The 24594-nt window shown below is 43.8% G+C and overlaps 1 long non-coding RNA gene across 1 annotated transcript in view; it reads left to right on the top strand.

The window, feature by feature from the left end:
* The window catches only part of LOC137371002 (uncharacterized), a 67422-nt gene extending 43995 nt beyond the window's left edge, over positions 1 to 23427 (top strand). The window contains exons 2-3 of the long non-coding RNA XR_010975160.1: positions 8286 to 8320; positions 22275 to 23427. This is a non-coding gene — a long non-coding RNA (uncharacterized lncRNA). The remainder of the gene's footprint in view (positions 1 to 8285; positions 8321 to 22274) is intronic.
* The last annotated feature ends 1167 nt before the right edge of the window (positions 23428 to 24594 follow it).

Raw genomic sequence — 24594 nt, 5'->3', positions numbered from 1 at the left:
TTGTGTGGGACTCCAGCTTCTCGTCCTCAAACTGAATTTGAAATTCTAGGATGCTATGATCACTTTTCCCTAGAGGATCCTTAACAATGAGATCATTTATTAATCCCACTTCATTACACAACACCAAATCTAGAATAGCCTGCTCCCTGGTTGGTTCCACAACATATTGCTCCAAAAACAATCTCTAATACATTCAATGAACTCTCCCTCAAGGCTACCCGTGCCAATTTGACCAATCCAGTCTATATGCATACAAAAATCACCCATGATTATTGCCATACCTTTCTTACAAGCCCCCAGTATTTCCTGGTTTATACTGTGCCCCACTGCGGAACTACTGTTTGGGGGCCTATAGATTACTCCCACCAGTGACTTTCTGTTTCTTATTTCTACCCAGACTGATTTTACGCCTTGATCTCCAGTGCATTTCCTTAGTGCCTATCTTGCAGATGCCTTTACCTGTTTTTGTGCTCCTACGCAATGCTATCCCAGTGGCTGCAGAATGGCTGTTGGCAGGCTGAAATCTTTCACTGGGAGAGACTGCAGATGGCCTTGCAGGATGACCTCAGGCAGCTCTGAGCCTTGAGGGTCCAGCTGCAGACTCACAACCTCGGCATGAGTGGCAGTAGTCTGGGCTTGCTGAGAGGCAACAGCAAGGTCACTGCAGAGTGGCAGTGATGGGAGCATGAATGCTGACATCCTGAAAGAGGACAGCAGGTTCATACTCCACGTAGCCACAGACACTCCCACGAGACAGCACCTCATCCATCCTGCTGGTGAACAGGTTGTTGGACTGCTGTGAAAGCCTTCATGCCCCTTTGAGCACTGAGATCTGCAGATATGATGGCTACAGTCTGAGCCTGTGTAGCAGCATGCACAAATCTCATGACCCCAGTCTGAGCTTCGACTGCAGCACTGAGATGTTGGGTGGCTTTCATCTGCCCTGCAGTGGAAACTGAGACACTGATCACCAAACACTGCATCCCGGCTGGTTCCACAAGTCCAGTCATGGAGTTGGCCACCACCTCCATGCTGGAAAGGATGGGCTCCAAGCTCTGCATGATGCCCTGTGCCATGTTGCAGCTGGACTCCTCCAGGTTCCTTAACAGTGGCAAGAGGCTGTCTGGCAGGCCTGTCAATGCACCAAGCATCTCGGTGTGCATGTTCATTAGCATTCTTCTGTATGTTGTCCTATCGAAGCCTTCATCTGAATCCCATGTAGCAGAACTCACATACAACCTTCCCCTCTGATTAGCTGGCATGCAAGCTATCCTTTCCCCCAGACTGGCTGCAACCTACTCATACTCAGTGATCCACAACGTGTAAATCCCGACTCTACACTACCTTCTAAAGTTCACACAATGCCAGTATCTGAGCTGATGGCTGTGAGTGTCAGATCAAATGATGGTGATTCTTCCTCACTGGTGTGGTGTTGCTCTCACCCTTCATGATGAGGCTGCACTGGCTGGCCAGGCAGCAGTTCTTGGGGGTCTGAAAGTAGAAAAGCAGAAGGGGGATGAAATAAACTGGGTTCAGTGAAAAGTAAGAAGTCCATGGTCACACCAACAGCATCGTGCACTTCATGCCAGATAGCTGGATGAGGGTGAAGTGGGAGGTGAGAAGGACATAAGGCAAGAACATACCATCATCTTCAATGCTTTCGGTGATACCAGATGCAATGGGCTCTATCACAACCAGCCCCAAGATGCTCCGTAGGGCTCAGGAGTTGCAGACGTCCCTGGCCCCCACCACTTCTGCTCTGCTCCCTATGATTGTATGCTACCTTGTTCAGCAAGACAGAGGAATGAATGTCAGTGATTGTGTTGCACTGCATTTGGGTGAAATGTCTCCCACAACTGAATAGCTGGAGGTAGGCAGAGGCTGTGAGAGGTGGGTGAGAGCTGGCATCATTACAATGTGTGTGAGGGTGAAGTGTATCATCAGAATGCTAGGCCAGAGTCCTGACTGCTAGGAACTGTTGATGGGGAGAGATGGGACTGTGGTGCATTGAGCAGCATGAGAGGTTGGTGGAGCAGTGGATATGTGATGCACTTTGAAGATGCATTCATTGACCATTACCACCCATGTGATGCCATTGAACTTCTTGCGGCACTGTGGCCAAGCCCTCAGGGCCAGACTCTGGGAATTAACTTCCCTTGCATCCAACCCCCATTCCCTTCAGAGGGTATTCCTTGAGGGCCTCCTAGCTCTTATGTGGAAACATAGTCTCTCTCCTTCCATTGACCTTCATCATTAAGGCCCCCATTGCCACAACTGTGAACCTGGAAGCACTTGCTTCTCCCTGCTGCTCCATTTCATTTTCCCTTCCACTTGCAGCCAATTCAACTTCAGGCAGTCGACAGCAGCTTATTTGTAATGAGTGCAGCTCCCCTTTAAGCGGGGCAGGCTGCCTTTAAGAGCTGAAGGCTAGCTACAACTGATGCATGCTGCCAGCCAATAATGTGGGTCGCACTCAACTGAATGCTACAATCATGGAAATGAGGAGGCAGCATCAAGTTTGCATGTTGCCTGTGTCAATGGGACTAGGCCTGGGCAGATAATGAGTCACCAGCCCCACGCCCAAAAAGAGGCAAAAACAAAGTTTTTGCACCAGATTTATGGCCTGTTTATGTCCAGTTCTGTGTTTCCCTGATTTCTGGATTGTCTGAACACAATGCCAATCTGTAATTCTTGTCTGATTCTCTTCATAATTTTTCCCTCCTGCCCAGTGCTACAAATGCTCTTCAAATACTATACTGCATTTTTATTGCTAGTTGCAGCATCTACTTTGAGCCTGTCATAGTGTTTTAATTTGATGGTATGTTTATTTGAGTTGGGCCAATGTAGTTACATAATATTCTAACTGGTATTCCCGACTCGCATAATGAGTGATAAATGAGTGACACTTCAGAGACAGTGTGAGAATATACAGAAACTCCTTGTCCGCTCTCAAATTGGAGGTGTGCCAAGATGCAATGGAAAGACATAAAAGACACACAGTCATCTGAGAGGAAATAGCAGACAGATGACTGACCAAAGGTATGAGTGAAACATAAAGTGTCATTGTTTACATGTAAATCTGCTAAAACTATATATCCTAGCATAAATATCAATAATAACTAGAGGGAGGGATGGAAAGAAGGAAGGAAGGGTTTGGATTTATATAGGAACATGGGAATATTAGGAAGAGAAGCAGGCCATTCAGCACCTTCAACCTCCTTCGCCCTTCAATTAGATCATGGCTGATCTATACCCGAGTCCATTTAACTGCCTTAGCTCAATACCCCTTTGATACCTTTACCTAACAAAATATGGTAAGCTTCAATTGTCCCAGCATCCACACCCTTTTCAGAGAAATAATTCATACTACCCTTTGTATGAAAACTTGCTTCCGGATTTCCCTTGTAAATGGCTTGACTCTAATTTTAAGATTATGTCCCCTCATTTTTGATTACCCTATCAGAGGAAATAGCTTCTCTTTATCTCCCCTACTAAATCCTTTTACCATTACATAGTGATCTCAAAATGTCCCAAAGCACTTTGCAACCAATGAAGTACTTTTGAAGTGTGGTCACTGTTACAATGCAGGGAAATGCAAATAGCCAATTTGTGTATGGCAAGGTCCCGCAAATAACAAGGAGGTATTGACCATATCATCTGGCTAAATGAAGTTACTTGAGGATTGGCCAAGAAACTGGGAGAACTTTCTTGCTTTGCTTCGAACAGTGTCATAGGGTCTTTTACAACCACCCCAGAGGACAGTATGGCCAATATGTCCTGGGCCCTCAAAGGAAATCAAAGTTGCCCAATTTGACAGTAGATGAGGGAGATGGGATATTATTACAGAGGCACCAGTTAGATCCACACCAGACTGAGCATCCCCTCATTACCATTTCAACCATTTAAAAAATGTTTCCTATTATGTCACTCAGTCATATTAGGGGCATTTGACTATTTTCTCTTCTCAATACCAGGCACAGGTTTATACCAAGGACTATTCAAAGAGGAAACACTGTTCATCCAATTGAAACAGATGCATCTGCTAACTGCTTCAGCCACTGTAATGGCTTGTGACTTGGCTTGAAAACTTTGTCCAAATAAAAGGAGGGAAAAATTTTGTGAAATGGTACGACAGAAGGGGTCAGGAGCAGAAGCTGCTTCCATCAATTACCTTCCCTACATCATAAGGTCAGAAATGGGGATACTCATTGATGACTGCACAATGTTCAGTACCATTCGCAATTCCTCAGATACTGAAGCAGACTGTGTCCATATGCAACGAAACTGGACAACATCCAGGCTTGGGCTGATAAGTGGCAAGTAATATTTGCACCACAAAAGTGCCAGGCAACGATCATCTCAAACAAGAGAGAATCTAACCATCTCCCTTTGACACTCAATGGCTTTACGATCAACATCCTGGGGGTTACCATTGACTAGAAGCTGATCTGGACCAGCCATATAGATACTGTGGCTACAAGAGCAGGTCAGAGACTGGGAATTCTGAGGCGAGCAACTCACCTCCTGACTCCCCAAAGTTTGTCCACCATCTACAAATCACAAGGCAGGAATGCTCCCCCCTTGACTTGAATGAGTGCAAATCCAACAACACTCAAGAAGCTTGACACCATCCGGGACAAAGCAGTCTGCTCTATCGGCACCCCATCCACCAACTGATTTTACTCCCTCCACCATCAATACACAGTGGCAGCAGTGTGTACCATCTACAAGATGCACTGCAGCAACTCGCCAAGGCTCCTTCAACAGCACCTTCCAAACCCGCAACCTCTACCACCTAGAAGGACAAGGACAGCAGACGCATAGGAACACCACCATCTGCAAGTTCCCTTTCAAGTCAAACACCATCCTGACTTGGAACTGCATTGCCATTCCTTCACTGTCAATAGATCAAAATCCTGGAACTCCCTTCCTAACAGCACTATGGCATATGCGCACCAGATGGACTGCAGCAGTTCAAGAAAACAGCTCACCACCACCTTCTCAAGGGCAATTAGGGGTGGGCAACAATGCTGGCCTTGCAAACAACACTCATATCCCATGAAAGAATAAAAAAGTAAACAGAGGGATTGAAAGCAAGTGCAAATGTACAGCAAGCGCTACCAGTGGAACAGCAATGTCTGAAGCTGAAAGACTAGCATTCAAAATAGAAACAATTGGTGGAAAAGCAGCAACTGGATCAGGAATACCCAAATGTGAATAGAACAAACTCACAGCATATACAATAATGCAGCCCACGACCTGCACAAATCTTGCACCAACCTACCCAAAAGGCAAAAAATGTGTTGTGCTGAAAGTATCAAGATCATGGAAATACCTTAATGCCCCTTATAAATTGGCTTTCATTTCCTTTTGCTTCCATATTTAAGTCGAATTTAGTTACTTGCACAGCCTACATATTTGTCCCAGGCTTAGTTACATTTTTTTTATTTATAGCATTTGTTACAACGTATTACATTTATCCCAAGCAAGAAAACTTATATATCGAGCCCTTCTGTTCTTACCTGTAATTTCTTCTCATTGCGCATCTTCCCACTGTGAAGGGTGCAGATGAAGTCTCCCACAAATCAGCAACAAATAATTTGTTTTTCCTTCTTGAGGACAAATGTCCTGGCATTGGGAAAGGGATCTGTGCCAACTTCCAGTGAAGCAGCGGGGGGAACTTTAACTTCCAAGAACAAGTGTGTGTCAGTGCAGGTGGGGGATTAATAGTGCTAAAATTGACAATGTGACAGGAAACCAGCTCCAAACTGCCAACTTCCACATTTAGCTGCAGCATGTTAGGCTGTGTTCGAGAAACTCCCTCAGGAGAGGCGGGTTTATTTAAATATGTTAAAAGCTCATTAAACGCTAACTTACCAGGAGTTTTGGAATTTAACTGTGGTTGCATAGGTTTCTTGAGCTTCTTGGAACTCGTCAGTGAAAGCAAAGCGAGAACAAAATGGCAATTGAGAGGGCTGAAGAAGTGACAGGCAAAAATTCCCATAAGTACTGAAACCTCACAGCTGCTGCATTGTCTAATTGTGTGAAACTGCACTTGTTTGAGAGTTTATATTCCCTACCTTACAGGTTAATTTCATTACTTTACAGGAGATTTCTAGTACTTTGGAGATCACTTTCACTAATTGGAAGGTTTGTGCATCTGATCACAACTTTTTTATCTTTGATATATCAGATCAGCATGGGTGTTACTTATGCTGTTTTAGCCTGGACCTCAGATGATGAGCAAGTGGGGGGGGGGGCTGCATACTCTCATTCGAATACAGCATTTGATGCTCCATGCTGGTGGCCACCCTTTCCATGAATGAAGACATCATCCAAAGGTTTGCAATACCATGCCACTCATGCTTGAGATGGACTCCTGCAATCGCTCAGCAAGCATGCACAACGCATCTGGAATGCCTGCCAGTAGTTTATATTGCTCTGCTGTTATTGGCCCCCAAGGTTCAGCATCTTCATCCACCTGAGCAGAGCTTGGAATGTTCTGAGCTCTACAACATGGACCCTCCACTTCTGTCCCTGTCTCTGCCATCTGCTCTTGCTCACTTGTGATGTGTGAGACACCAGGTGAAAACTCAGCTACCTTCCTTACTGGTCCCACCAAAGTGTGAGTATTTGAGCTGGTGCATGATCTGCATGAGCCCTGTGAGTGTGAGGTCTCCTCCAAGGAGTCATCGTCATTCTCCTGGACCAACTCCTGTGGGATGTTTGAAGGCCCAATGTGAGATTAAAGACATGCATTAGAACTGTTAAGGTAAGAATGATTTAGTTGATCATTATGAACATGATCATATTTCACTGACTGCTGTCATCAAGTCAACATGAGTGAGTGTTGTATCTCACGTGCCTGTATAATATTTAATACTGTCACCAATTACCTGGAGGCCTCCATCTCTGATGGCCTACTACATGGAGACTCCTCTGACCTCTAGGGCCTCTTCTTCTGCAGATGTTAATTGCCAGATTGATGGAGGACCACCTCCTCTTCTCTGCCTCTTCCTGGTGTTCTGTGCTCTCTTCCCCTGCAAGGAGGGAAAGAAGAGATGTATGAGTAAAAGTAATATAATGTGCTAAATGGATAGATGCACAACATTTGTTGAGGGTGACTATGAGGGAGAGGCATGACATTGCATTAAGATGAGGATAACTATCAGTGGTGGATGATCAGATGGAGATGTGAGGAAGTGCACAGACAAAGAGCAATGGGTATACCTGTAAGGTAATTTGGTGTGAGGTCGATGTGCTGTGGTAGGGTAGGGAAAGTTGAGTGAGGTAGTTAGCATGATGCGCACAGCAGGATGTAGTTGAATGTGCCAGCATACACACCTATACTGCCTAGAATAGGTCATTAAACAGCTTTCAGCACTGAATCCAGGAGTGTGACACCATTCTCCTGCTTCTCACCTCCTGAGTAATCTCCAGCCACGCCTTCATACTTTCAATGGCAGGCTTCTTCCTCCTATCAGTGGGGAAGAGTATCTCCTTGTCGATGTTTACAGACCACAGCATTAAATCCAAGGAGGCATCAGTAAAGCATGAAGCAGACTTGGCATGCTGGGACTCCATTGCAACACTTGCTTCTTTTCTTCCCCCACCTCCACAATCCATCGGATGTCATGTTTGCAGAGTCCCTTTCAATACTGGAATCGGGTCATCATTGGGTCATCATCACACCCATTCCTGCTAATTAGTCAGGAAACCCAGAAGACATTCATTGGCTGGCTTAAAACACCACTGATAGATATGTTGCACTTACTTCTGGGTTCGCCATGCGCTAATGGATACCCATTCCCCGCACCACTCCCCCGCCCCACTTCCAGCACGTCGTTAAGTTAAAATTTAGTCACGAGAGGGAGGAAGCATGGAAACACTTACCTTATCTGTTTGCATGCAACTTGGGTCCAAGAGGTGAAAGATACTGTGTTTAACCACTGCACACACCAACCCTGATATATTTGCATTGATAAACAATATTAATTGGTTTAATACAGTATTATGCATTGACCAAAAATAATTGCAGCACTTTTGCTGTAATTGCATTTGTTTTTTTGTCCCACTTACTAATTATTTTCCTGTGTACCTCTCTTTATCTTTCCATTTGTCTTTCAGTCTTTTTCTATTCTTATGAATTTCACTCAGTTTTCTCTTTATGACCCCTGTATCTCCCTAATTGTGCACACCTTTTCTTTTCCTTTCAGTAAGTCTCTGCTTTTTTTCTCTGACATGTCTCATAATCTCTGTGACGTTCACAATTTTTTTTTTTACAGATGGACCCAATTTCTACCTTAGAGCTTTTTTAAAGGTATGGTGGGAAAGTTATTAAAACTCAATTCAATTCTCACAGGTGGTGAAGAAAGCAAATTAAGTGCTTGGATGCATAGCTAAGGATATGACTTACATGGCTACAGAGGTGGTATTGAAGTTGTACCTGGCTTTATAGGCCAAATCTGGAGTGCTCTGTTGAGTTTTGGTTTCCATATTACTGGAACTAACTCCTGAAGGGAGTTCTAAGGCTCAATGCTGAATTTAAAGAGCTAAATTATGAGGAAAGGTTATTGCCCCACAACCTCATGCTCTACCAAGTCTCCAATCATCCTCCTTTTAATCTTGAGGTCTCTATGATCTTGACTAATTCAGGAAGCTTCTGTCAGGCACCGGAATCTAGGATTGGGGAGTGCAGTTTAAAATTAGAGATGTAAAAAGAAAATAGACAATTTAACAAACACTTTTTTAATAAGATGGTGATACAATTGTGGAAAAGAATACCACTGAATCACAGAACTGTTACAGCATAGAAGGAGGCCATTCAGCCCATCGTGTCTACGCTGGCTGTCCGAAAGAGCAATTTACCTAGTGCCACTCCCTGGCCTTCTCCCTGTAGTCCTGCACATTCTTCCTTTCAGATAACAATCCAATTCCCTTTTGAATGTCTCGATTGAACCTGCCTCCAACACACTCTCAGGCAGTGCATTCCACATCCTAACCACTGGCTGCATGAAACAGTTTTTCCTCATGGCACTATTTCTTCTTTTGCCAATTACCCTAAATCTGTCCCCTCTTGTTCTCAATCCCTCCACCAGTGGGAACAGTTTTTCCCTATCTACTATGTGCAGACCCCTCATGATTTTACATACCTCTATCAAATCTCCTCTCAACCTTCTCTTCTCCAAATAAAACAGTCCCAACTTCTCCAATCTATCCATGTAACTGAAGTTCCTGATCCCTAGAACCATTCTCATCAACCTTTTCTGCACTCTGTCCGATGCCTTCATACCTTTGCTAAAGTGTGGCGCCCAGAACTAGACATATAACTCCAGTTGAGGCCGAACCAGTGTTTGATACAAGTTTAACATAACTTCCTTGCTTTTGCACTCATTGCTACTATTAATGACACCTAGAGTGCTGTATGCTCTACTAACTGTTTTCTCAACCTGTCCTGCCATCTTCAATAATTTGTACACATATACACCCAGGTTCCTCTGCCCCTATACCCCCTTTACAATTCCACCCTTAATTTTTTATTGTCTCTCTGCATTCTTCCTACCAAAATGAATCACTTCACACTTCTCTGCATAAAATTTCATCTGCCACTTGTCCGCTCATTCCACCAACCTGTCTATGTCCTTTTGTACTTCTACACTATCCTCCTCACAATTCACAATGATTCCAAGTTTTGTCTCATCTGCAAATTTTGAAATTGTGCACTGTACATTAAGGTCTAGATCGTTAATATATATCAGGAACAGCAAAGGTCCGAGCAACAGCCCTTGGGGAACTCCACTACAAACCTTCCTACAATTCGAAAACCATCCATTAACCACTACTCTCGGTTTCTTGTCACTCAGCCAATTTCATATCCATATTGCTACTGTTCCCCAGGAACTCTAACTTTGCTCACAAGTCTGTTGTGTGGCACTTTATCAAATGCTTTTTGGAAGTCTCTGTATAGAAACATAGAAACATAGAAAATAGGAGCAGGAGTAGGCCATTCGGCCCTTCGAGCATGCTTCACCATTCATTGTGATCATGGCTGATCATTCATCTCAGTAACCTGTTCCTGCTTTCGCTCCATATCCTTTGATCCCTTTAAACCTAAGAGCTATATCTAACTCCTTCTTGAAAACATACAATGTTTCGTCCTCAACTGCTTTATGTGTTAGCGAATTCCACAGATTCACCACTCTCTGGGTGAAGAAATTTCTCCTCATCTCAGTCCTGAATTGTTTACCCCATATCCTTATACTATGACCCCTGGTTCTGCACTCCCCCACCCATCGGGAACATCCTTCCTGCATCTACCCTGTCAAGTTCTGTTAGAATTTTATAGGTTTCTATGAGATCATCTCTCACTCTTCTGAACTCCAGTGAATATAATCCTAACCGACTCAATCTCTCCTCACACATCAGTCCCGCCATCCCAGGAATCAGTCTAGTAAACCTTCGCTGCACTTCCTCTATAGTAAGAACATCCTTCCTCAGATAAGGAGACCAAAATTGCACACAATATTCAAGGTGTGGCCTCACCAAGGCCCTGTATAATTGCAGCAAGACATCCCTGCTCCTGTACTCGAATCCATTCACTGTGAAGGCCAACATACCATTTGCCTTTTTTATCGCCTGTTGCACCTGCATGCTTACCTTCAGCGACTTGTGTACAAGAACACCCAGGTCTCGTTGCATATTCCCCTCTCTCAGTTTATAGCCATTCAGTTAATAATCTGCCTTCCTGTTTTTGCTACCAAAGTGGATAACCTCACACTTATCCACGTTATACTGCATCTGCCATGCATTTGCCACTCACTCAACTTGTCCAAATCACCCTGAAGCCTCTCTGCATCTTCCTCACAAATCACCCTCCAACCCAGTTTTGTGTCATCTGCAAATTTGGAAATATTACATTTAGTTCCCTCATCTAAATCATTAATATATATTGTGAATAGCTGGGGTCCTAGCACTGATCCCTGCGGTACCCCACTAGTCACTGCCTGCCATTCGGAAAAAGACCCAATTATCCCTACTCTTTGTTTCCTGTCTGCCAACCAATTTTCGATCCATCGCAATAGACTACCACCAATCCCGTGCGTTTTAATTTTACACTCTAATCTCTTATTTGAGACTTTGTCAAAAGCCTTCTGAAAGTCCAAATAAACCACATCCACTGACCCCCCTCATCATCAGCATTGTCCTGATTAACCTTCTTTGTTACTTCATCAAAAAACTCCTGCAAGTTAGTTAAACACAATTTGCCCTTCACAAATCCATTTTGCCTTTCCCTAATTATCCCGCATTTGTCCAAGTGACTATTAATTTTGTCCCGAATTATCATTTCTAGAAGCTTCCCCACCATCGAGTTTAAACTGGCTGGCCTGTAGTTGCTGGTCTTATCTTTACACCCTTTCTTGAACAAGAGTGTAACATTTGCAATTTTCCAGTCCTCTAGCATCACCCCTGAGTCTAAGGAAGACTGGAAAATTGTGGTCAGCCCTTTCACAATTTCCACTCTCACATCCCTGATTATCCTTCGATGCATCTCATCTGGTCCTGGTGCCTGATCAACTTTAAATACAGCGAGCCTATCCAATACCTCCTCATTATCAATTTTAAACCTTTCAAGTGTCTGAATTACTTCCTCTTTCACCATGACCTGCACAGCATTTCTTCCTTGGGAAAGACAGTTGCAAAGTATTCATTTAATACCTCAGCCATGTCCCCTGCTTCCATGTAAATCCCCTTTTTGTTCCTTAATCAACCCCACTCCTCCTTTCAGCACTTTTTTACTATTAAAATGCCCATCGAAGACTTTTGCATTCCCTGTTTTATTAGCTGCCAGTCTCTTTCCATACTCTCTCTTTGCTTCTCTTTTTTACATTTTCACTTCCCCTCTGAATCTTCGATATTCTGCCTTGTTTTCAGTTGTGTTATCCAGATTATTATAGTGTGATAGCGAGAGGGCTGAGGGTGATGGTGCGATGGTAGAAAGCTGAGGTGTTTTGTGGAATCAGGAGGAGATTCGACTCCACAAAAACACAATTTTGCAAGATTTTATTTCAGTGGCCTCCAGTGGGCTTTAAGGACAACTGGTCAGGCTGCTCACGCCACTTTTTTTCTATTCAATCATGGGATGTGGGCATCGTTGGAAAGGCCAACATTTATTGTCCATCCTTTATTGCCATTGAGAAGGTGGTGGCCACCTTCTTGAATGACTGCAGTCTATGTGGTGTAGGTACAACCACAGTGCTGTTAAGTAGGGAGTTTCAGATTTTGACCCAGCGACAGTGACATGTTACATGTCAGGATGTTTTCTGACTTAGAAGGGAACATGTAGGTGGTGTTCCCATGAGTCTGCTGCTCTTGTTCTTCCAGGTGATAGTGATTGTGCTTTTAGAAGGCACTGTTGAACAAGCCTTGCCATGTTGCTGCAGTGGATCTTGTAGATGGTAAACACTGCTGCCACTCTGTACTAGTGGTGCAGGGAGTGAATGCTTCAGATGGTGGATGGGGTGCCAAGCAAGCGGGATGCTTTGCACTGGATGGTATTGAGATTCTTGAGTGTTGTTGGAGCTGCACTCATCCAGGCAAGTGGGAAGTGTTCCATCACACACATGACTTGTGACTTGTAGATGGTGGACAGGCTTTGGGGAGTCAGGAAGTCAGTCACTTGTTGCAGAATTCCTAGCCTCTGACCAGTTCTTGTAGCCACAGTATTCATATGGCTGGTTCAGTTTAGTTTCTGGCCAAATGGCAACCTCCAGGATGTTGATGGTGGAGGTTTCAGTGATGGTAATGCCATTAACTGGCAAGGGGAAATGGTTAGATTCTCTCTTGTTGGAGATGGTCATTGCCTGGCACTTGTGTGGCATGAATGTTAATTGCTACTACTCAGTCAAAGGCAGAATGTTCTCCAGGTCTCGCTGCATGCAAGCATTGACTGCTTCAGTATCTGAGGAGTTACGAATGGCACTGAGGACTGTGCAATCATCAGCGAGCGTCCCCACTTCTGACATTATAGTAGAGGGAAGGTTATTCATGAAGCCCCTGAAGAAGATTCTGCATAGTTCACAGCCCTGAGAAACTCCTGCAGCACTGTCCTGTGGCTGAGATAATTGGCCTTCAACAATCACAACCATCTTTCTTTGGGCTGGATGTGACTCCAACCAGTGCAGATTTTCCCCCGATTCCCATTGACTTCAATTTTACTTTGGCTCCTTGATGCCACGCTTGGTCAAATGCTGCCTTGATGTCAAAGGCAGTCACTCTCACCTCATCTCTGGAATTCAGCTCTTTTATCCACGTTTGCGCAAAGGCTGTAATGAGGTCTGGGGCCAAGCGGCCCTGGCAGAATGCAAACTGAGCATTGTTGAGTAAATTATTGCTAAGTAAATGCCACTTGATAGTACTAGGCGTTTACAGGCAAGGCGGTGGCACAATAGTAATGTCACTGGATAGTAATCCAGAGGCCTAGGCTAATGCTCTGGGGACATAGGTTCAAATCCCACCACACCAGATGAATGAATCTGGAATTATCTGGAAAAGCTAGTCAAATGGTGACCATGAATGTATTGTTGATTGTTGCAAAAAAACCATCTGGTTCACTAATGTCCTTTAGGGAAGGAAATCTGCTGTCCTTACTTGGTCTGGCCTACATGTGACTCCAGACCCACAGCAGTGTGGTTGACTCTTAAATGCCTACTGAAATGGCCTAGCAAGCCACTCAGTTGTATCAGAACTGCTACAAAGCTTAAGAAAAGGAATGAAAGTGGATGGACCACCCGGCATTGACCGAGGCCCTGGAAATGACAATGGCAAAACCAGTCCTGTCGATACTGAAAATTCTTCCGTATTAACATCTGGGGACTTGTGCCAAAATTGGGAGGGCTGTCCCACAGACTAGTCAAGCAACAGCCTGACATAGTCATACTCACGGAATCATAACTTACAATGTCCCTGAAACCACATCAACATCTCTGGGTATGTCCTGTCCCACCGGTAGGACAGACCCACCAGAGGTGGCGGCACAGTGCTATACAGTCAGGAGGCAGTTGCCCTGGGAGTCCTCAATATTAAGCCGAGACCCCATGAAGTCTCATGGTATCAGGTCAAAAATGGGCAAGGAAACCACCTGTTGATTACCACCTACTGCCCCCCGCCCCCCTAACCTCGGCTGATGAATCAGTGCTTCTTCCAATTGGTGTTCAACATGGAGAAGCACTGAGGATAACAAGGGCACAGAATGTACTCTGGGTGGGGTCTTCAATGTCCATCAGCAAGAGTGGCTCAGGAGCACCACTGCTGGCCGAGTCCTAGAAGACATAGCTGTTAAACTGTGTCTCCGGCTGGTGGTGAGAGAATCAAGAAGAGGGAAAAACCTACTTGACCTTGTCCTCACCAATCTGCCTGTCGCAGATGAATCTGTCCATGATAGTACGGGTAGGAGTGACCACCGCACAGTCCTTATGGAGACAAAATCCCATCTTCACACTGAGGATACCCACCATCGTATTGTGTAACATTACCAGCGTGTTAAATGGGATAGACTTCATACAGATCTAGCAACTCAAAACTGAGCATCCATGAGGTGCTGTGGGCCATCAGCAGCACCGAACTGTATTCAACCACAATCTCTAACCTCATGGCATGGCATATCCCCCACTCTACCATTACCATCAAGCCAGGGGAGCAACCTGGGTTCAATGAAGAGTGCAGGAGGGAAAGCCAGGAACAGCACCAGGCATACCTAAAAATGAGGTGTCAGCCTGGTGAAACTACAGCACAGCACTACTTGCATGCCATACAGTGGAAGCAGCAGGCGATAGACAAAGCTAAGCGATCCCACAACCAATGGATCAGATCAAAACTCTGCAGCCCTGCCACATCCAGTCGTGAATCGTAGTGGACAAGAAAACAACTAACAGGAGGAAGCTCCAGAAATATTCCCATCCTCAGCGATGGGGAAGCCCAGCACATCAGTGCAAAAGACAAAGCTGAAGCATTTGCTACAATCTTCAGCCAGAAGTGCCGAGTTGATGATCCATCTCAGCCTCCTCCTGAATTCCCCAATATCACAGATGCCAGACTTTGGCCAATTCGATTCACTCCGCGTGTTATGAAGAAACGACTGAAGTCACTGGATACTGCAAAGGCTATGGGCCCTGACAATATTCCAGCAATAGTACTGAAGACCTGTACTCCAGAACCTGCTGCGCCTCTAGCCAAGCTGCTCCAGTACAGCTACAACACTGGCATCGACCCTGCAATGTGGAAAATTGACCAGGTATGTCCTGTACACAAAACGCAGGACAAGGTCAACCCGGCCAATTACCACCCCAGCAGCCTACTCCAATCATCAGCAAAGTGATGGAAGGTGTCATCAACAGTGCCATCAAGTGGCACTTGCTTAGCAATAACCTGTTCAGTGATGCTCAGTTTGTGTTCCTCCTCAGCTCCTGACCTCATTACAGCCTTGGTACAAACACGGACAAAAGAGCTGAAGTCAAGAGGTGAGGTGAAAGTGACTGCCCTTGACATTAAGGCAGCATTTGACTGAGTATGGCATCAAAGAGCCCAAGCAAAACTGAAGTCAATGGGAATCAGGGGCAAAACTCTCCACTGGTTGGAGTCATACCTTGCGCAAAGGAAGATGGTTGTGGTTGTTGGAGGTCAATCATCTGAGCTCCAAGACATCACTGCAGGAGTTCCTCAGGGTAGTGTCCTAGGCCCAACCATCTTCAGCTGCTTCATTAATGACTTTCCTTCAATTATAAGCTCAGAATTGGGGATGATCGCTGATGATTGCACAATGTTCAGCACCATTCGCAACTCCTCAGATACTGAAGCAGTCCATGTAGAAATGCAGCAAGACCCAGACAATATCCAGGCTAGGGCTGATAAGAGGCAAGCAACATTTGCCCCACACAAGTACCACGCAATGACCATCTCCAACAAGAGAGAATCTAACCATCTCCCCTTGACATTCAATGGCATTACCATCACTGAATCCCCCACTATCAACATCCTAGGGGCTACCATTGACCAAAAACTGAACTGGAGTAGCCATATAAATACTGTGGCTACAACAGCAGGTCAGAGGCTAGGAATCCTGCGGTGAGTAACTCACCTTCTGACTCCTCAAAGCCTGTACACCATCTACAAGGCACAAGTCAGGAATGTGATGGAATACTCTCCACTTGTCTGGATGGCTGCAGCTCCAACAACACTCAAGAAACTCAACACCATCCAGGACAAAGCAGCCCGCTTGATTGGCATCCCATCCACAAACATTCAATCGCTCCACCACCGACACACAGTGGCAGGAGTGTGTACCATCTACAAGATGCACTACAACAACACCAAGGTTCCTTGGACAGCACCTTCCAAACCCATGACCTCTACCAACTAGAATGACAAGGGCAGCAAATGCACGGGAACACCACCAACTGCAACTTCCCCTCCAAGTCACACACCATGCTGACTTGGAACTATATCACCGTTCCTTCACTGTCACTGGGTCAAAATCCTGGAACTCCCTTCCTAACAGCACTGTGGGTGTACCTACCTCACATGGACTGCAGCGGTTCAAGAAGGCAGCTCACCACCACCTTTTCAAGGACAATTAGGGATGGGCAATAAATGCTGGCCTGGCCAGCGACGCCCACATCCCATGAATGAATTTTAAAAAAGAAGAATGATAGGGCAGTAAATGGCCAGATTGGATTTGTCCCTCTTTTTGTGGACAAGAGATACCTGGGCAATTTTTCACATTGTCAGGTAGTTGCCACTATTGCAGCTGTACTTGAACAGCTTGACCACGGATGCCACTAGTTACGGAGCACAGGTCTTCAGCACTACAGCTGGGATGATATCGGGGCCCATAGCCTTTGCTGTTTTCAGTGTGGTGAACCCTTTCTTGATATCACATAGAGTTAATCAAATTGGCTGAAGACTACCATTTTTGATGCTGGGACCCTCGGGAGGAGGCCAAGCTGGATTACTCATCACTTCTGACATAAGATGGTTGCAAACACTTCACCCTTGTCTTTTGCACAACATGATGGGCTTCACAATCATTCGGGATGGGAATGTATGTGTAGCCTCCTTCTCCCGTTAGTTGTTTAATTGTCTACCACTATTCAAGACTGAATGTAGCAGATTGCAAATCTTTGATCTGATCCCTTGGTTGTGGGATTGCTTAATTCTGTCTTTAGTATGCTGCTTCTGGTGTTTACCATATTTGTAGTCTCATGTTGTAGCTTCACCAGCTTGGTACCTCGTTTTTAGTTAAAGGCAAGTCAGATCTTCTGAAGTGCAAGTTCCATCCAGCAGAAACGTATTTAGCAAACCAGGTCTGTTATGAGCGCATGAGTTTTGAAATGAGGCCTGTGTTATGTTCAAACAGTAACCAGGCCTGTCAAAAAAAAATGCCCGATCAATTTAGCAATGGTCTAAACTCCTGTGCATTTTGACCTTGGGACTCTGCACTGCTGAATTGCTTATTGTTGCTCCCCTTTGAGGTACATAGATAGGCACAATGATATTAAATTTAGACGCCAACATGTTTGGTTTTCAAAATGTTTGTGTTTTTTTTTGATAGGTTGCATAGAAGTTGAGTCAATAATCTTATAATCATCAAAGTGTTAAAAACACCTTGGAGATAATAAAGTGGAGCTTGTAAGGGAACTAAAAGTCAGGGCACATTTGGGTAATGATGATAAAATATAAATCAGTTTAGCGTAATAGAACAGAAAAAGAAAAGGTAAGGATAAGGATACTTAACAAGAAAGGGGAAAAAAAATTAAATTTTGGCAAGATAAAACAGGGACATTGCCAAGATAAAATAGAATAGAAAACTGAAAGATAGAATTTAGATTTGAAATGGGAAATATTTTAAATAGGAGACAGAAATGGTGCAAATGAAAGATATGCTAGTAAAGAAGAAAGGTGGTATATCAAAGGCTGGAATTCTATTCATGAATAGAGCTATTACGTCAAATTTGAAACTGAAAAAATATTTAGCACTTATAGAACATATAATAAAAATAAAAGATTGTACAAATGTAAATAATATATAGGAAACTACAACGGAGATTAGAAAGGCTAAGATGGAGAATGAGACAAAAATAGCAACAAAAAAAAAGAAAGGCAGTAAAAAGACTTGGTGAGTACACAGTCAGTGTACTGGCTAGGATTGGGTAGGACCACCATGTGTTGAAGGAGGAAAGCTTTTAGTGCCGAGTGAGGGAATCGGAAAGTTACTAAATATATATTTTACTGCATTTTCCAAAGAGGAGGTTGCTGTTAAAATTGTAGAACAATCCAAAGTGGGCATAGGATTGTGAAGTGGAGATTATTAAAGAGAATGGGGACTATTTTCCCCAGATAGTTTAGGCACTAAAGAGTGTTTGAGGTGGCCAAGATGGAGTCTGATCTATAAAACCTGGTTAGCCATCTTTAGCCAAAACGCTATCTTGGTAAAAGAGTTGAAGTGTGTGCTAGGAACGGCCACCCTGGGGACAATTAAGGCACTGGTAACCAATTAATTTGGCTCCACGGTCATCAAAGAGGCTGCACACCATTTTCTGGCTAGAACTGCAATTAACGACCTCTCCTTACCACGACCAGCTGAACAGGAGTAAAGAAGTCATTGAAGCGAATTGCAAGTACCCCTTAAAGCCACGCTCAGCTTTCACTGTTCACTTGCTGCTGGAGATTGACTGGTTGCATTGCGTTTTAAGAGGACTTTCTGGGATATTTTATCAAGACATCACCAACACTGTACTAACATTTATTACAGAAATTGTCTGAGGACTTCATCTAAAGAGTGTGAGTGCTGTGCTACTTTACATTATTGGAGTCTGTATAGGAGTCACCAGGAGAAAGGGAGTAGATGGTCATGGAATCTTACTAGGGGTCCCCCTTGGTCATGAGGAGGAATGGAAGGAAGAGATGAGCCAGGCAGAACAGCGCCAGCTGCTGGAGAAGAGAGAGACATGAGGAAAAGGAGGGCTACAGATATGTGGTGATTTGCTGTATGCTCCACAATCTGGTGATCATGAGAGGCTAGCCGTTGCCCCCAGTAATTGTGCCAGAAAGTCAAGCTTAGGAGCTACAAGAGGAGGAGGAGAGAGAGGAGGAGGATGATGAGGAGAAGTAATACAAGGAGGACCAGAGGGAGCACCAGAGGTTTCCAGGTGCACAGCCCTCACTTAGAAGGGATGTCCACCACCATGTAATTGATGGGCTGTTTTGAGAGATGACCTTCAGCATCAGACTTCAGAGCACTGTTGCCAAATGCCTTACCTCCACAACTGAGGATCTATCAAGAAGTCCACCATCTGCGCTCAATCCTTGCAACCCCCCATGTAAAGACCACCAATTCCGCTACTGCCCGGTTACCATCATTACTCTTTATCTAGAGTTTAAACAAACAATGAAAACATGATATGACCAACAGCATTTACAAATATTAAACTATTCACCCTGGTGCTTACCCTTAGTGACTATTTATAAGTGCTGTTGCCTACTCTGGTGCTTCTATGATGTGCAACCCGAGTGGCAGCACTGTTTGAGGTGGATGGCTGCTACGAACTTGAAGAGGACAATTCAGATGTATTCCTGGGATACCCTCAAGAGGCTGTGGACTGTGATGGCCCTGCCACAGATGGCACCATCACAGCATGGCTGGAGAAGTCTGGGCTGCCTGGCTGACAAGTAACTGTAAGGGCAAAGATGGAGTGGCAGGGGAGGGAGGAGGAATGCTGACATCCAGAGAGATGAGGAGGCTCCTGCTCCATGATTCCTATGCCACTACCTCATAGCTTCTGTTCAGCCAGCCCAGTGATCTGTAGGAGGACAGATGTTGGGCTGTTGAGCTACCCTGCAATTGCCTTTCAGCCAAGGACCCCAAAGCCACCATGACAGCTGCCTAATCTTCCATGGCAGTACTTTGCCATTCTGTGGAAGATGCGAGCAATGCAATGGAAGCTGTTTGGACTTTCATGCAAGCTGCAATGACTGCAGTGGAAGTTGCAACCTCAGTCATCAGATACTGCCGATGTTGGCTCCGCAAGCCACTAGGTTAGAGACGAACTCCTCCAAGCCCATAGCCATGACTCGTAAGGTTTCAGACAGGCTCTCCTGTGCACCAAGCTTTTGGTTTGTCAAACCCATGTGCCTTTTTCTGAAGCTTGGCCCTGCGAGGTCCTCATCTGACTCCTCTACAACAGAGCGAGTATAGAACCTTGCCCTCTGGCAAGGTGACATTTGTGGTTTCCCTTCCACCCAACATGGATGTGACCCACTATTGCATGCGACAATCCAAGTTCTAACCTAGCCTTTAAGTTATAGGGGGTGCCAGTCTCTAAGATAGTGCCTATGACAGTGGTAGCAATTGATGCAATGCCCTTCCTCTTCCTCCTTATTTTGCTCTGGGGGTGGGGGGAGGGGCTAGGTGGCTCTTCCTCCTTTTCCAATTCTTCCAGAAGGGAAGTGGCTCTTACTCCTGGGCGCCTGCAATGATGAAGCTGGAAGGGTTAGGGTGCAGTGTGTGTGGCCACTATAGGAGCATGAGACCGTATGGAGGTTGTGAGTGAGGATAGGTTTGGGGATTAGGGATCAGGAATAGTTGTGATATATGTGAAAGCTGGCATGGCCACATACCTCTGAATCAAATGACCCTGTTCTGCCTGTGGCCAAGGCATCTGTCGCATTCTTCCCAGTCATGCTAGTACTGCCTCCTCAAGGGAAGTGATGTCAAGCAGCTGTGCTTCCCCTCTTCTGGTCAGGACCTGTTGCTGCCTGTTATGTGCTAACTCATCCTGGAAGAGAAATAGTGGTGATTGCGAATGAGTGTATTGGCATGTCTTTTGTGCATGTGTGAGATGCCTCACATGGTTGCAGAATTGTGATATGTCTGAAGTGCCTGTAAGGGATGCTATAGTATTGGGCGTGTGAATGTCAGTGGATAGATAGATGGCAGGTAAATGTGTTGAGGTTTTAATACATATGGTGGTACAGGTATTGTTACAACCAAGGCAGGCGTATGCACTGTTAATTCAGTCCCACTACTCCACAGGTCATAGAATATCAAATAAAATTTCCTGCCTACTAGAAATTAGCCAAATTAAACACCGTATTTATTCCCCAGAATAAAGCACACTAAACCAGGTTTCTTTAAACAACAAAAAATTAACTATTTATTAATAAACCAATTTTAAATGATAATGATAATTTAAATGAACAGATTTTATGGCTTCTTATTCTTCCTAACCCTCATACATTCAAAACCCGATTGGTTAATCTGTTTTTAAAAGATTGGTTTAAGTTAGAACTGTTTCTTAGGAATAATAAAATAACTGGGTTGTAACTTCTGGTAGAATATTTCCAGATCAGTGATGTTTCCCAGAGTCGAATAGTCAGATGCCACTCAAAGTTTCCAGGTAAAGTTAATGAACAGTCCATGGTGGGTAGGCATTCAAGGCAATTCGTCTGCAGCAGGTGTCACACAGATCTCCCATCAAAAGGTGTAGCAACAGGTCTACTTGGGTTTCTAAGCAGCAATCCAACAGTAGAAACTTGCTTGATATTTCAGGAGCTTCCAAAAAATACAACAATGCAACACGACTCACACTTGAGGTAGGGATTTTTCAGAGACTGGAGACTATCTTCAGCAATGTAGGCTTCCTATCAGCAAAGGAGCCTTTCTGCAAAGCAGTGATTCTCCACAGAGTGTTGAAACTCCTCTTCCTGGGTCTTTTCTCTCTCTCTTCAGGCATAAACAGCGGCAAACATTTTAGCTTCCAGACCTTCAATTTTGCAATTCCTTCAAATATCTTTGAACTTCATGAAGAGATTAGAATTTCCCTTGATACAGGAATTATTTTTCAAGAGAAAGCGTTTCTGGGCTGTCATCCTACCCCTTCTAGCAGTAAACTGGTCTTTTGATTTATTTCAGAGAGAATTCTCTTTTTCCGGTCTCCAAAACAGGTTCCAGCCAAAAGTATTTTTTTTCTTGCAAAAGGGAAACAAAAAATTCCCCAGCAGACAGTCATTTCTCTCTGCTGAGTGGCTTGGAAAAACAGATTGCCTTTCAATCTGTGCCCCACCCAGTTCAGCATTCACTGTTCTCAGAGAAATCTTTTTCTCAATCTTAAAGGCACACACCTATTTTAAACAAAACAAAGCACTTGTAACAGTATTGAGAAATGTGTGGTAGAATGGGAGCTTACATTGACTATTTGTGTTATATTGTTTTTTTTTGGCAGCACTGGAGACATGTACTGAGAGCGGGGCTCCCAGCTTGACCTTGTTGGTGAGCACCTCCTACATCTGCTGTACTAGTTGGATGGATTAACTGCAGATACTGGATTTCCATCCTCCTCTCTAAATACTACACTAGGACCTCCACTGCCACAACTGAGAATCTGTGAGCACTCTCGGTCCATGAGCCATCCTGATACACAAAGCAGTCCACACTGTTATGAAAATAGTTCCGTTTTTAAATATTTTTATGAAGACTTGTGTTTTAAAATTGTGAAAATAGATTCCTTTGGAGGACTGAAGTGTTTCCATGGATGCTAGACTTTGTTTTTTTTTAAAGGTCATGAGAAGGACTTTCGACTTTGTTTCAAAACCGTTACTGGAAGTCACATGTCTTCAACTAAATAAACAGTAGGTGGCTTATGACTATAGGAGTTGTTTACGGAGAAGTGACATGTCAAAATTTTTGGTGGTGAAGATTTGGTTTCAGCTTAGCTATTGTTTTGAGTCAGTTGGATTTTCAGCCTGCTGAGAGAAGCACCCAGCTCATCCTTTCTCCACCTCTCTGAGAAACCCTGAGAATCCAGTGTGTGATAGCTAAAACCCCTGATGCTGAATTTCTCCTGGAAAGCCTGCCAGACTAATTCTCGAAGTTACATAAGAACATAATAACATAAGAACTAGGAGCAGGAGTAGGCAATTCAACCCTCGAGCCTGCTCCGCCATTCAATAAGATCATGACTGATCTCATCTCGGCCTCAACTCCACTTTCCTGCCTGTTCTCCATAACCCTTCAACCCATTACTAATTAAAAATCTGTCTATCTCCTCCTTAAATTTACTCAATGTCCTGGCATCCACCGCACATTGGGATAGTGAATTCCACAGACTCATGACCCTTTGAGAGAAGTAATTTCTCCTCATCTCTGTTTTAAATCTGCGACCACTTATCCTAAAACTATGACCTCTCGTTCTAGATTGCCCCACAAGAGGAAACATCCTCTCTACATCTACTTTGTCAATCCCCTTAATCATCTTATATACCTCAATTAGATATCCTCTCATTCTTCTAAACTCTAGAGAGTAAAAGCCTAAACTTCTCCTGAAGCGAACTGCTCCAAAAAGATCCCAGTGACAGCCGTCTTCACGTAATTGGGATGCCAGAAAAGGGACAAGTGATATCCTTCCATATCTTATCCTTTTCCTTCAAGAATTAGCAAGTATTTGGCCAAAGTATTTTTTTTGCCTTTTATTTTTGTAAAGGTATCTCTGCAGAGAAAATCTCTATTTTTTTCTTTAACCAGTGTGTGTATGTGTGTGAGTGTTGGGCTAAGTTAGAAGGGAACTTTTAAATTTCAATCTGTGTGTTAATGCTTTGCATCTTTACTGAATATGTCTTGTTTTATAATAAATTTATAATTTTGTTGTTTATTAAAGAAACCTATTTGGTGGATTTTATCCTGAAATAAAAATAGAGTATATAATTGGCCGTATCGGTTACTGGGTAAACATATGTTGTGACCTGTGGAGAAGTGGAACTAAAGAAAAACAGTGCAGTCCTTCCACCTCAGTCGTAACAACATCTTCAGGGAAAGTGCTAGTGTGAAGGCTAGATTTACTCCATGAAAGTTGCTCCTTTTCAATGATTGAGTGCGAAACATGCAGGTGTCTATTTTACTATCTCCAATCATGGTAATCTTTAAGTAACCCCAAAATAGCAGGCTAAAACCAAACATTTAAACAGGTTTATTAGCACAGCACCCACATAATACTAGTTTTCATCCTTTCCCCAAAATAACCCCAGTTATTCCTAAAGAACATATTCAAACTTAAAATAGGTTATCACCCAAGATGGTTTAAATTTGACAAACCTGAAGAATACAAGGGAAGAAATAGTGTAGGTTTTAACTCCAGATTTCTACAATTCCACAGCAACATAAATTGTGCCACTGGATTAGAGAGTGACAAATTTGATACCTTTTAAAACAGGAGGCAAGGACAACGCAAAAATTGAAGACCAATTAGTGTTGCTTTATTTATTAATAAATTACGTCCATTGATGATATGGGATAAAATTACTAAGGACTTGGAAAAACATTAGTTAATCCAGTCAATCAACACAGATTTTTAAAATGCAAGTCATATTCGACAAATCTGAGAGAGTTCTTTGAAGAAACAGACTAGGTAGAGAAAGGAAATGTAGTTTGGATTTCCAAAAATAACTTGATACCACACCATTTACGGCAAAGATACTGGCTCATGAATTAAAGAGAAATATGGTCATGTGGATAAAAAGTTAATTCAAAGGCATAAATGGTCCTGTATC

The sequence above is a fragment of the Heterodontus francisci genome, chromosome 6 (genome assembly GCF_036365525.1).
Source record: "Heterodontus francisci isolate sHetFra1 chromosome 6, sHetFra1.hap1, whole genome shotgun sequence".
Classification (NCBI taxonomy): domain Eukaryota; kingdom Metazoa; phylum Chordata; class Chondrichthyes; order Heterodontiformes; family Heterodontidae; genus Heterodontus; species Heterodontus francisci.
The sequence above is the reverse complement of the archived record's forward strand: the minus strand, read 5'-3'. Positions and strand labels throughout refer to the sequence as shown.